Below are 14,735 nucleotides of genomic sequence, written 5' to 3'. Positions count from 1 at the left end.
TTTTTTTTTTTAAAAATTTTTTTTTTTTTTTTTTTTTTTTTTTTTTTGGCAATCTAAGAAATGGACAGGTCTAAGAGGTGTGAATTAGTAAATCAATTTTAAGAGAGAAAGATTGCTGATAAACAACTTAGTAAGACTATATATAATCTGCAGATCTAGTGAGGCAGCTGTTTGAAAATGTCTTCATTTGTGTGTGTGCGCGCACATGAGTCATTTCTATATATAGAAAATATTGTAAAATACATACAGCAAATAAAAAACAGAAAGAGGTAACTGGAGTAAAAGAATTTTGATCTAATATTTTATAATGCAGGGACTTTTGAAGTGGTATTTATGTTTGAACATAAATTTTATTCATGTTAGCATTTTATTCCCAGTAGCTGAAAGAGTTCCTGGATGTATCATCAGGAATGCCCAAACTTTGTTAAATTCATTCTGTTTATGCCTGGTATCCCTTTTTCCATTGACAGAACTGAATTTTGTGCAAACGCATTCATATGCATTTCTGTGCGACTCTCCAGGATATGCCTATTTCCCCAAATGCAAAAGTTTATGCTATATGAACCCTATGCTCCTTTCAGGTTTTTAAATTTTGTCTAGGACTAAATTTGAATACTATTCAAGTTTTTAAAAGTCAGCAAGTTCACAGAAACCATGCAACTCATGAAAGGCCATTCCACTGCAGAATTTGCAAGTTAGAGTCCTGGAAATTGGAACTCATTTGACTCTGTTGCAGATGTCCCCAACATTATCAGCTACTTCAGTATCAGCGCCAGGCTTTTGAGGGCCTCTCAGCAGGCATCCTGATGAGAAGGCCCTTTCTGCCATTGCATCTGTCTTCTCACCCCTGTTTTCACCACTTAATGCTTTGCATCCTCTTTCTCATCTTTACTAGCACTTACTTGCTCGACAGGCGAGTGGATGGCAGGGATCTAGCTCTCTTCCTTCTCACTGCCACCATTATCTGAGCCAAAGCAAGAAGCAAGTGAACAACCCAGCTGCAGTACTGAAGGGGAGTCGCAATTCCCGGGGGCTTTTGCTAGTGAGACCCTGCTGTGGTTTGGGCTGTTGGCAGGTGCATAACAAAGCCTGTCCTTCACAGCCCTGAGGTTCTTCACCTAATGACAAAATAGGTTTCTTCTTTAGTTAAGGAATACTCAGAACTGCCCGGCCTAATCCAGCAGCTTTCAGCTTAGCTGCACCAGAATGGAAATGACACAAGCATCTTTCTGACAACAATCCACTAGTTATTTAATATCTGAATTGTGACTAACTGGATTTGAGGCTAAGCATGGAATTTTCCTTTCCAATGTAACAAAAGTTAATTTTGGGGAGGGGGGGACTTTAGTGACTTACAAGATTGAATATGATGAAAAACGCCAATGGGCACATCAGAAAATGGCAAATTTTTAAAGGGCGGGGGAGGGGGGGAACAGGACTTTTCAATTAAGTCATGACCTATCATATTTTCTTTAAAAACGGAACAGCAATAAATGGGCAAATAAGTAGCAGTATCATTAGATGTCTGAACTAGAGCAGTTGTAACAAACAAATATAGAATAGCCAAGAATATAAGGGATAAATCATCCAACAACTTCAAACCTCCATTTACATTTTGGGAATTCAGAGTTAATTTTAAGTGGTGTAACATGGCATGATTTAAAGAGGCCTCTGAGGAATGCTGTGAAGTAGGGCTTCCACTTGCCCCAAGGGTCCTATATCCAGAGTAAAGTTCATTTTTAATTTGATGCTCCATAATTAACCCGCCATGATGCACACAGGTCTGAAACACAGGGTGCCTTTGTATTTCACATATTGGTAAACATAAAAAGTTCATTTTTAAGATCAATGCCGTATAGAAGGCTCTTTATTTTCTTCATTCACACAAAATGCCAAAGCAATATGGTCACCCAACAAACCAGAAGTCTGATGCTGATGATCAACAAAGAAATTGAAACATACCACAAAGTAATAGACCACCCATTAAATAAATCTCCAAACAGATTAAAATTATCTGGAAGGATCCCTGTAAAATGAATAGAAATTGAAATGAACAGGATTCTAGGACTAAGCGTTCTAGAATTTCTGACTAAAACATTTCCCAGTGCAAAGATGCTCCAGCTACTTCCAGGCAAAGTCATTATGATGCTATTATCCTGCCTCATTCATGGCATTTTAAGATGGGAAGGGTCCAGAGAACTTCACCTTCTACTCATTGCCTTCTTGCATTTTTGCACCTCTTAAGCAAAGAGTCTGCTAAGAAAGAAAAGACAAAATAACTAGCTAATACCTGCTGGTAGCACAAGAAACCCTCCATGTGGAAGCATCCTCTGTCTACTCCTGAATGCATCTAATGAGTTGCAGTTCGTTTAATAGGATATTATTAACCCCCTAGAGTCTGTTCATTGTTTAAAGCCAGGGTGGACAGGGCCACACCATCTTTCCTGAATACTAATTTTGGCTCAGCTTCTCACCTTCTCTTTCAAGCATAGAAGCCAGAACCAAAACCAAAGGAACTCCTGCATCCTGATGCGAAGTATCTGATCAGACTCTAATCACTACAGCTGGATGACGACCTAATGAGCAAATCTTCGTGGTTAATAGGCAAATCACATGAATGGCCCCTAAATCAAAATTCATCATTTCTTGCTCCTTTCTCACTTTTTTCGGTTACTTTTCCCTCTTCCTTATATCACATAATCAGATACAAAGTATTATGTTCAATAGTTTCACTTTGGATATATTCGAAAAAATATTTTGCTAGTTATGGATATGACTATCAAATTATGCAATGAACAAATACTAGCCCTGAGTGCATAATTATGCCAAAACCTGTTTGTAAAATAAACCTGCTTGGAGCAGAATTAGGATGCATTTCTGTACTCTCTCACTTAACACTGTTACTATGACTTCTAGCCAATTTTGCATTTTAAATTCTATCTCCCCTGGAGACTTATGCCTTTCTGAGGCTTCAGAGGCAGGGAGATTGACTGAGGCCAAACCTAATTACATATTAATTCTTTTCTCCAATCCATCTGCTCCATATTCTCTCTTTAAAGATTTTTTTCCTCTTTTGAGTATTTTAAAAGTACATTCTCACTGAAGGTTTCCAATTTTTTATCTGTATTCTTATTCAAAACATACATTCTGAAAGTATTGCTTACATTCATAAGGGGACAGAATTTGAATCCGTGGTTTGTTGTTGGGTTAATATCCTGGGTTGTATTGCTCAGCAACTTAGAGCTCCAGGTTTTCATATTGTGACAAACAACCAGGTTGTCTATGAAAGTGGACAGAAATCAGAAGTTGCAATTTTGCAGAAGGCAGCTTGGTCACTCAGGTGTGCTCTCAACAAACTTTAGACAGTTTTGCATTTCTTATGTTCAAACCAGGTCAATACATTTAACATCAGGCAGGAGAAGAGCAAACTCAGTTTGATTTCTGAAATCATTACAGTGTTATGATGCAATGCAAAGCTGTAAATGGCTGAATATTATACTGTTGGCAGTTTTCTTTGCTCGAATGTATCAGAAATATAGAAACATCTGTTTTCTCCCAAAAATGTTTTGGGAGAAAATAAATGATCAGTGAAAGAGAACACATCGCTGGTTAAAGATGGGCCCATTTCTCTGAAAAATATGTTGCATGGGCAAGCACTGTTGGCACTGGCTGCTTATGATACTACAACCGAATTTATGTTAGTAGGAAAGTTGCATTGGATACTGCCCTGATTGAAAAGTTACAACATGGTTGTGCTGATGAATCTAGGTAAAAATCCATATACGAGTCATGAAATCTGTACCTAGAAACCCCACCCCCCAATACTCCTAGGTATAAGCTATTCTTCTAGATTCACTTTTCTTTCTTTTTAGAAACTACCTTATTTAAAGACTTTCCATTACAGGAGAGCAATATACTCACCAACATTTAATTAACTCTCCTTTCAAACATAACTACCATATTTCCTTTTTTCAGAGTTAACAGAGAAAAATTCAGTGAAAGTGTAATGAACAATTTTACAAATTTATGTCACCTTCCCTGTTTTTTAAATTAAGTGTATTAAAATACACTGAAAGCAATCCTAATCAAGTATTCTTGATGTTCTTGATTCACAAGGCATGTATTATCTGTTTTTAAATACCAAGGCTGCCTTTTGGCCTATATTTGGCCAGCAAGGCAGCTCCAAGAATGATTGCTAATCAACCAACAGTTGGGATGTGGGGATTTACAATCATTAATTTCTATGTAGCTTTATGTGCATTTAACTGCACCTCAGAATGTTTTGTCCAAGCTAGTGCACCATGCATTGCTTAGATTATTCAAAACTATTCTGTGGCTTGGTCTGCTAAGTACAGCTCAGGCATAGGAAATATTTACAAATGATCGAAGGAACCTCAGCCTTAGGTCCATTTTTTGCCACATTTGTGACTGCCCATAGATCATAGAGAACCCTTTCTCATCTGCTCCCTGTTTCTACTGGTGGGCATGCCAGCTGCAGCTGATGGGAGCAGAAATCCAACAATTCTGGAAAGTAACAATGTAGAATGGGAAAGGCAAAGCAGTGTCAGGGGATGCTTATCATAACCTGCCCCTTGCCTTTTCTATGTAACTTGTGCCCAATATAATACGCATTATATTAACTCCTGCCTGAAGTTAGAGGTCCACTTTCAACAGTCTAGAACCCTGTCCTCTTCAACTACTGGCATGGTGTCTTGGTCCAGATGGGAGTTATAGTCCAAAATACCTAGAGGATACCATACTGGGGATTGTTGGAACATAAAAGAACTCCTAGATTTGGCCTGGCTGGAGGGTTGTGCTTCTTGGAAGGAGCTTGAAAGTAGTTGCAAGCAACTCTCACTGCTTCTGGCATTAGGAGAGAGGCCACAGTCGGAAGAAGTGCTGTAGAAAAGCATCTTCTTTAGATAAAATGTGTGTTTGCTTGGAATTCAGACTCTGTAAACTCTCATAAGTGCTCACACTCACCTTGACAGAAGAATCAAGGCATCAAGAGCTTTGAAATCTGTATCACATCATATATTTCACAGAGAAGAGACAGATATTTTACTTTCAATAATTAATTCCTCATAAAAGTATAACTTGGCACATCTAAATGGGTAGACTCAATATTGGTTTCCATTTTCATAAAAATCATTACATGTTTATGTAATATAGGAAAAACTTAAAATTTGATTATTTTCATGATATCGGTTACATATGGCAAGCGCTGCGTAAGCCTGTGATTATGGGTATTAAGTCATAGTTCAGTTACTTTAGTAGTTTGCTGCCAATGCAGCATATTATCCTAAAAAAAAGGAGAAAGACTTTAAATAAAAATTTTAAAGCAGCATGAAAGGGAGTTTTACATTTTTCACACTATGGCAGTGTTCCACAAATTGCTGTCATCAGAGTATCCACACTGCAGGAGTTTTAACCCATTTGATTTCAAGGAGGGAAACACTCTGGTAGAAAACATCTGTATTTGCAGTATCTATCTATCTATCTCATTCTGAAGCCTCTGACTTTGAACTTTGCATCTGTGTCTGTTTTTCCGTTTTACTCTTAAGCAGGCAGAGGGTCCCCCTTTTATGGGGAGGTAGTAGGAGGGCTTTTAAGATCTGGTGCAGGCTCACTGCAGCAGCTCTAAACAATGAACAAATGGAGGAGCTGAGATTTAAAGTAATGTCTGTGTTGGCTTTGAACTGAGCTGTTCTATCCAGACTTCAGAGAAATGGTGGGCCAGGGGAATAATGCCTAGAGTTGTAGGATGGCTGTAGGATGCAGTCTAAACAAGCATAGCATTTTGCCTTAAGTGGTCTTGTTGTTACCAGTGCCAGATGGGGAAAAAATACTTGTGCATTTTCAGATTAATTCCATGCCTACTACTTCAAAATCACTAAGGCTGCTGTAATAAAACACAGAATCTACACTCACATGCTATTCCTACAGGACAAATTTGACAACCACCATTAATCTGCCTCCAAGGATATCCAATCACACCTTCCAATTATGTAGTAGAAGAAAAACAGGTGTCATCTAAATCTGGAAGAAATTTCAAGAAAAGCCATTTTACTTTTAGATAGTTATGCTGTATTTTGGTTTTGGTTTTGAACAGGTTTCACCCAATTCACACAACAGTTAATGAGACAGAACTGCAACTGAATAACTGTGTCAGGTTAAGGCCACAAATCTGTCTTTGCTTTAACTAAAAACACTTCTCTATTACTTTAGCAGTTGCTTCCCTTGTAGTTACATGCAGTCCAAATGAAAGAACAAAAACTCAATTAAGGGTGTCTTCATACCTTGGAGTGTGAGAATAGGGCCCGTGTCAAGGAGTCGTATGCTCAGAGACTTGCTGAAGGCCCACAGCCCAGCAGGGGGTCCACTGACAAGAGCATCCGGGAGGTGTTCTTCACTATTGTTGTTGACCTGCCTCTCTCTCTGAAGCAAAAGATGGTAAGATGGGGAAGGAGCTCCCGGCCTGCCAGTTCACTGCCTGTCCTCTTGTTAAGCAAGCAGGTGATAGCAATGATGAGAAAGAGGATGAGAAGCAGCAGGTGACAATGGTGTGGAGGGTAGACCTACTGGGTGTATCTTGCCCAAGACAGCAAGTGTTGTGTGACTATAACAAACATGTTTATTATTCTTGCATTGCATTCATGTCCTGCCTTTCTTCTTCTTACAAGAATCTCAGGGTAGTTTACAAGCCCTCCACACCTCACAAAAACCACCCCAGGAGGAAGATTAGGCTGAGAGTCTGGCCCAATGCCACTCCGTGGGCTTCATGGCTGAATGGTATTAGAACCCAGACCTCCTGAGTCCCAGATAAGCACTGCCCCCCACTGGCTCTGGTCTGTGAGCCATTACATAAAAACAATGAATGAACACTTACTTTGCAATGTGTGACATGGTTGTAACAGTTGCATTTGTTGCAACTTTGCTTCAAAAATGTCCCAAGATCTGTTTCCTGGATCCCACTAATTGCAAAGAAACTGAAATACCTTGACCAGAATACTAGCTATGTAACTGGAGTAACACACACACACACACACGCACGATACTTTTGTGATGTACACGTTTTATATATTTGTTTATCTGCTCCCTTGCTTTTCATTTTCTACTTTTTCATTCAAATTATAAGGATCACAATAAATCATTTAAAAAAGAGCAAGAAAAGGCAAATAAAATTCCAAAGCACAAGTTGGAAACTGTCTAATGTGTCAATGCTTATAGATTATATCTGAGTAAATGAGTGAACACACTACCAAACATTCTGTGGCCTAAATCCACACAATTATGAGAGAAAATGTGTACCAATGGAAATTTAATAAAACCTCTGAAAAAGTATGCAAAAATATGGTTATTTTACTAGTCTGTGGCATTACTCCATAGACTTAAGTATTTAATTTTATGATCCATGAATGCATATAAGCTATATATAACCATTCAGCATTGCTGAGTCCTACTTCACAGTAAAATAATATGCTAACTATAATAGTATAAAGCATTTTAAATTCCTAGCTGAAACAAACCAGACTGGGACACTAGATTCTTTATTCGCCATAGCTGTAAACATACAGTTTATACAGACATGGTGTCCTCTTCATCCCAAAGCATTTTGCATTACACAAAGACAGCACGTCTGTTTCATAAGATGCAGTTAACTATACAAATCAAAATCACTTCCAGTGCATGTTAATTTCATAAACTGACTTTTATATTTTCTTATTGTAATGAGATTTTGGACTAGACAATCGCTGCATTTGGGCACAATCCAGCGCAAAGTGAAATTCTCTGAAGTCTGTTACACTAATAGATTTGAGCACACCTAATTTTGTGCTGAATTGTGGTTATCGGGTTCTGCTGTGCCTTTCAGGCAGTCGGATATTGATTGACCCAGGCTGCAGTGGCAAAATGACATTGAACAAATATTGTATATGAATCTCTCCTGTAAAATGGCCCTGCATCAAGCAACAGAATACAGGCACAGTCAAAATAGGTAACAGTGTTTTATTGGTCTTAAAATGCTGCTTTCTTATACAGGTCATGCTTCTAATTAAACACAAAAGTAGCAAAAAAAAAAAAAGAGTTTACACGTACGTGTGTGTGTGTGTGTGTGTGTGTGTGTGAGAGAGAGAGAGAGAGAGAGAGAGAGAGAGAGAGAGAGAGATTTCCTGTTTAGAACAGTTTCCCCTTTAGCATTGCTTGGATGAATTAGAATCTAATATAGAGATATTAGTTACCAGAATGCAATGGCTGCAGGTTTGCAACCCTGATGTAGTAGCTAGGAGTACCACAAAGAAAAAGACAAATCAAATTTCCAAGAATAATTGACTCACAAGAAGACTAGGCCAGTTTCTAGCCCCAGTACAAGAAAATTGATTGCTTTATTTGGCATTGAGGGACAATGCTAATGCTTGCAAAGCTGATGACTTGGATCGAAGCTGGAATTGCCATGCATTGTAGCTATGCTTCCCACTTCAGCACCTTCTAGGGGTTTCGAACAGAAGCTCTCATCAATGCCTGTGAACCTATTATTTACTTACTCAACTTTCATTCTCAGCATTTACTTTACAGCTTGAACTACAAGTGAGTTTGAAAGATGCATGCTCAGAAATGCAAGCTGCCTCTTCTCAGAGTGGCCATGATTCTAGGCTTCATGGTGAACCCCAAGCAGGTCCCCATCAAACATCCATCAGATTCAGGCCCCACCTTTGATATTCCTTGACCCAGATGGCAGCATCCTTCTCCCCAAAAGAAAGCATCATCTTGAAAAGGGAGGAACAGATCGCATATTCCTGGTACCGTACTTTTCCACCAATTACTTCTAGTTTGGTGGTATCCTGGCCTTTGTGTATTCCTCCCATTGGAACAGGTTGAGAGATGGTTTCTAAGGCTTAGCTACTTGCAGGAAATGTTCAAGCTAAAATATGCTCCCTTTCCCACTCCTTTGGACCCAGCTCTTTTGCTTTCTCCCCCAGCCTCCACCAGAATGCAAGGCCCACAAAGTCCTCCAACATGGAATATAGCCCTCAGGAGGAAAGCTTACACAGGGACTCTCACTGAGTGCCGATGGTGAATGCAGCTGTGGATTATCAAGGCTTTAGTGAGGCTTCCTGATGCCCAGTGGGCAAATACAAGTTGCTGGGAAACATGAGCAGGAGAAAGCTATTGCAGTCCCATCTGGCCTTTGAAGTACTTGAAGAGTGCTATTATATGTCCCATCAGCTAAACATGACCAATCATTTCAGTTTGTCCTCATGCAGCATTGCCTCCAGTCCCCTGATCATCTCTGTTGCCCTTCTCTGGAGCTTCAAGAAGAGGGCTACCCATGCTAAAAGTAGGGACTAGTACCTCACGTGATACTGCTATTAATGCAGCCCAAAATAGATTTTACCTTTTGCAGCCACATCACATTGATTCCTCCACCACTTATTTCCATCTATTTGAGGGATGGGAGCTGACATCAATGTGATGACACTGATGACAAATGTTGTATTTTTGGATTTTGATAGCAAACCAAGACATCAATATGAACACTCTAAATTCCATTTTATAGCCATTTCCCTTTTTGACAGAGGTGTTAAGAGTCTTTCTTTCTTCAAACCCACTTCTGAGTAAGAGTTTTAAAAAATCAAGCAAAAATGTATGGGGAAAGGGCAGTAGCTCAATGATCAGGCATTTGTTTTCTATACAGAAGATCTGGTTAGCTCTTGGAAAGTTTCCTGCCCAAAACCTTGAGTGTCACTGCGTGTCAGTGAAGGTTACTACATTTCTGTCAAGATAAATGTCAATTTTAACACAGCATATTATTTCTGTATTAGCACAGAGATAAGCATTGCTCTGTCTCTACAGATAATCTTTCTAGCTCTTTATTAAACAGAGTTAAAACCCAACAAAATTTTAACATTTTAAATAAAATATTCCCATTAAGGAAGACAGGAGACTTTTTTGTCTTGGGCAAATACTGCAGACCTCCCAGGGGGAAAAAATGTCATGGCTTTGTGTGACTTTTTTTTCCTAATCTTAATCAGGTGCATAACTAAAAGAAAAACATGTAAACGTAAGTGCAAAAACAATGTACTTCCAGTTTTCAGAAATCTAACTATTTTGCTTTTCTTATGTCACAGATACACAGTTGTTTAGTAGCCTCTGGTTATTTGAAAATCATAGCGTTATTAGCATTACCTTTGGAATTTTGAAGAATTACCAGCCTTCATCATGTGGGGACAAACAGGCTTTCTTACATTTGGTATGTATTAGGATGTTCCCAAGACTTTTTTAGGAATATTTGAGAACTTTCTGCTCTGGTCTGCTCTAAGTCTACCAAGCATATTCAAAGTGGAGCAGACTATAAGCATATAGGGCTGGTCGTGCCTCCGTTTTTTCCGTAAATGCAGCCAAAACCAACAGGAGCTCCAGCCAGCCGGCCCACAGACTCCACAGCAGCAGACAGAACTGGCTTATCTTCAAGCAAGGCCCAGCTTGAAGGAGGAAGGGGTCATAGTTGCACTTATTGTCAAGGATCTGAAAGTGTGTGGAACAGGGAAACTTCCAAGTGCTTCAGTATGCGTCCCTCACTAAAGATACCTGATCTCAAATCTGTGTGAGAGCTTAAATCAATGTGGTTTTTTCCTGCTTGGCTGCCGCACCAAGAAAAATGTCTTTGGTCCCTCCAGTACTATATTGTCTATACTGACGGTTAGGGGCTTCCCAGGCTTTTCCAGTCCCAGTTAGAAATGCCAGAAACTAAACCTGGTCTCTTTTGCATGTGCTTTACTACACAGCTTGTCCAACTTGGCTAACTATGCTATAGATAAAAATGTGCATTATACATCAGCAAGGATGTGCAAGGAATAAGGATTGCACCATCACATGATGACCGTGTGGTTTTGAGGGACTGCTTTGTGCAAAACGCACAAAATACCAGTTTTGTATGGATTACACACATTTGTAGAGATTGTACATATTTGTAGCTATGCAAATTGCACAAATCATGTCATTTGCACAGATTCTCTCAGCGTTCAAACATTGTATAAACTGTGACCTGCCTTGGAGATGGAAGTACACAGAAAAAACTCAGCTTCTGATCATTGCATTGGAAGCATCTTGGATGTCTGTTGAACTCAAATGAGTTAGACTTCCCAGCATAAACACATCCCTACTAGGAGACTACATACATTTTACCGATGATAATATACTGATATGCTTTAATGTCAACTATAACAGCAGTCCTATGCATGGTTGTCTAGGATTAAGTCCTACAGAGATAAGTTCTGCTCTGTTCAAGCATATGCACACACAGGGTTTCTCAACCCAATGTATTTTAGTCAAACTAAGTAACTTAGTATTGCTAAGTTAGGCTCATGAGCAATCAACACTTGATCAAGACTTTCAAAAATAGGCTTCAAATTTTTTTTAAAAAAATCCTTCATACCAACAAAAGAGTAAGGGTCTCTGTTTGTTTCTTGCTACTGTGTCAGAAAGAATAGCAGACTGAATGGATCTCTGCAGAAGTTTAGGAAACTGTTAATCCATTCTCTGATTAAAAATGCTGAAGATTTTAGCTTAAGGTTTACTTTTTAGGTGGCATGGAAGCACCTAAGTGTCAGCTAAGAAAAGTGTCAGCTAAGCAGTATAGTAATCAGAAATTTTAACCTTAAAAAGACTGAAATTTTGCAACGTATAATTTTAATCAGTCCTCCGTTAATGCTAGTTTACCTAAGTTTGGCCTTATTTCTCCTTTGCTAGCAAACCATAAACCCCTTTTCAAATCTACTTATTTTATGCATATCTATATTTTTACATGTATACCCTTTAAACTAAGTTTTGTATATCTATTCCATCGAATTGTCCCTCTTGCTCAATATGCAACACTGCACAGTTGTTGCAAAAAATAAACATATGCTTAAAATAAAAAGAACAACAAACTACAGATATTCAAAGTACATGGGTTCACTGTCTACTGTATTCCACTCAGACTAAATGTAATTTCCCCTTTTTGATTTCCTGCAATAGGTAAATAATTTACTAGGTGTAGTGATTGGCATGTTGTCCTAGCATTTAATGGACTGTGCAGTCAGACATGTGAGCTGCTGCTGAGATGCTGACAACACCGACAAGAAATTTTACTGTGAAGTTAAACATAAAATGAAAACTCCAAGTCCTTTCAATCATCTCATAAAAAGGGTCAGAGAGCAAATGCCTTGGAAAATCCAAACCATGTCTAGATAAATTCCTTACATATATGGCATTCCTCTCACAATTATAGGGTTCAGCCAAAGTAATGACAGGAAAGAATGGACAGTGTGGATTATGGGCAGCAATTACCTGTGCATCACTTTTAAGCACATGTGTCCCTTAATTCCAATTTCTTTTTCTGACAGAGCATAAGTAAAGTTCTGCTAACTTAAAAAACAGCACTACACAATGTGAAACTAACTAGTCCTTTCATGTAGCATCATTAGAATATAGAGTTTGCAACTCAGGATCATTCCAGTATAGATTAACATGTTACATTGCCTGTATTTGCCTCTTCTAGGAGTACAGCTAGTAGCAAAACTTTTTGCATTAAACAATCTGTATCATGCAGTTCCAGTCATGAGATTTGTTTTATTTGAACACAGAATTAGAAGGCTGTTGTGTGCAATATATAGGGAAAGCTATAAGAAACCTAAGAACAAGTTTCTATAACTGTAAGTCCATAATTCTTACTAAAAACTAGAGCACCTGTTGCAAGAAATTTTAACTCACATTCATATAGCCTTTCAGATTTACACGTGACTCCAGTTGAACAAGGCATAATGTCATGCTGAACAAAAACTTAGATGTATAGACTCAGAAGTCTTTATCTAGATGGACTAAATCTGGAAGACAGTTCATAAGTGTTAAACCAGTCATAGTGCGCTCGCTCTCTTTCTCTGAATTTCCATCTCCCAACTCATGATAACTAACATTACAGCTTCCCTTTTTTGCTTGTATCTCTAGGAGAAGGAAGGAGAATGGAATAAAAATAAAATGAAAAGAGACTTCTCTCCTTTCATTGCCTTTCTCTCAGCTAGCCTCTCCTGCCTATGCCCCATTCTTCTTTTCACTGACAGGGCCAGCTATTCAAGGCATGGAGTAAAACACATTAAAACCAATTAAAACTTAATGAATTAAAGATCTATAAAGGCAAGTAAAAGGGCCACAACATGCAGGCTAAATGTTAAAAAATTCCTTAAAAGATGGTTCTTCACCTGGCAACAAAAGGAAAATAAAGATGGTGCCAGGTGAATTTCCCTAAGGAGGGAGTTCCAAAGATGGGGAGCAGCAGCAGAAAAGGCCCTTCGCCTAGTTGCCACCCCTCTCATCTCCCTGAAAGGTGGTTCTCATAGAAGGGCCTCCGGAGTTGATCTAAGGGGGCAGGTAGGTATATATGGGTGCAGACAGTCCTTTAGATTACTTTCCCTCTTTCCACCATTTTCTATTGTAACTGACTTAAAGTTCATTAATCAGGAAAAGTCCCATGGCTATTTCCTAAATAATTTATTTAGATCTGGAAACCATTGCATTCACCCAAGCCTGCTGATACTTACTTCTTGTTCATGAATATTGGCATTTTGAATCTATAATGATCAGCATTCACCCTTAAACACCACAAAACAAAACAAAAAAAATCATATCAGGCAACAGAAGAACTTCCAATAAAATTCAGTCATGGTTTAAATGTGCAGGCTCAAATGACTTGTATTACATTTGTTAATGCCATGTTCACACAAAACTACAAGATCTCGTGGCAGATTCTCCATTTATAAATAGGCACAACTCATCTTTTTACCCTTTTAACAACATGCTGAAGTCACCACAGTCTGGCAAGTTTCCTTCCAAAAAGAAGAAATAGCTAAGGACTAAGCAGTTATGGGTACTTTCAACTGTCAGAAAACTTGACCAAGGAAGACTTAACCGTTATAATTTTCAGCACAGTAATTGCCATATCAGCATAATGCAAAGTCTGTAACAAAGAGCCTAATTATATCCCATATATAATGTGGTAAGAAAACACAGTCTAGTCTGTCTTGGCCAATCTGATGCCTAACGACCATGCTGGCTTGGGATGATGGGAGCTGCATCCCAAAACATTTGGTAGGCACCATATTGAATCAGGGTAATCTAGTGGATTTCATTTCTTCAGAAAGATGCTAGGATAAGGGTGAACGTTGGAAAGGAAATTACACAAAAGGGGAACAGTACAGAGTTGAAGACATTCTGACGGAAGACCTGAGGTGCGCCGCCGGGCCCGGGGGCCAGCTGAGGCCATTCCCACGGCCACCACCGGTCCATCCCAGGGACGGGGATGCTGGGCCACTGTCATGGCTGAGAAGGGTGCCACCATCTTGCCGGCCGGCAGGTTCCCTGCTCCCATACTTGCGCCCCCCCCCGCCGGTGTTGGTGAGAGCAACGCCGGATTGGGGGCAGGGCGCAGGGGCGGGTGCCAGCTTAACTTGCTGGACATGGCCTGGGGCAGGAGCTGGATCGGACCCCCCTCCCTCCCTGCAACACCTGCCACGCTGCTGCTGCCGCCACGGCCCACACCGACAAAAGACCTGAGGCACGCCGCCGGGCCCAGGAACCGGCTGATGCCACTCCCGCAGCTACCCCCGGTCCATCCTAGGGACGCGCTGGGCCACCATTGCGGCTGAGGAGGGTGCCGCCATCTTGCTGGCCAGTGGGTTCCTCGTGCCCGTCCTTCTGCCCCC

The sequence above is a fragment of the Varanus komodoensis genome, unplaced genomic scaffold (assembly GCF_004798865.1).
Source record: "Varanus komodoensis strain SLA01 unplaced genomic scaffold, ASM479886v1 scaffold1, whole genome shotgun sequence".
NCBI classification, from domain to species: Eukaryota; Metazoa; Chordata; class Lepidosauria; order Squamata; family Varanidae; genus Varanus; species Varanus komodoensis.
This window is presented reverse-complemented; position numbering follows the sequence as displayed.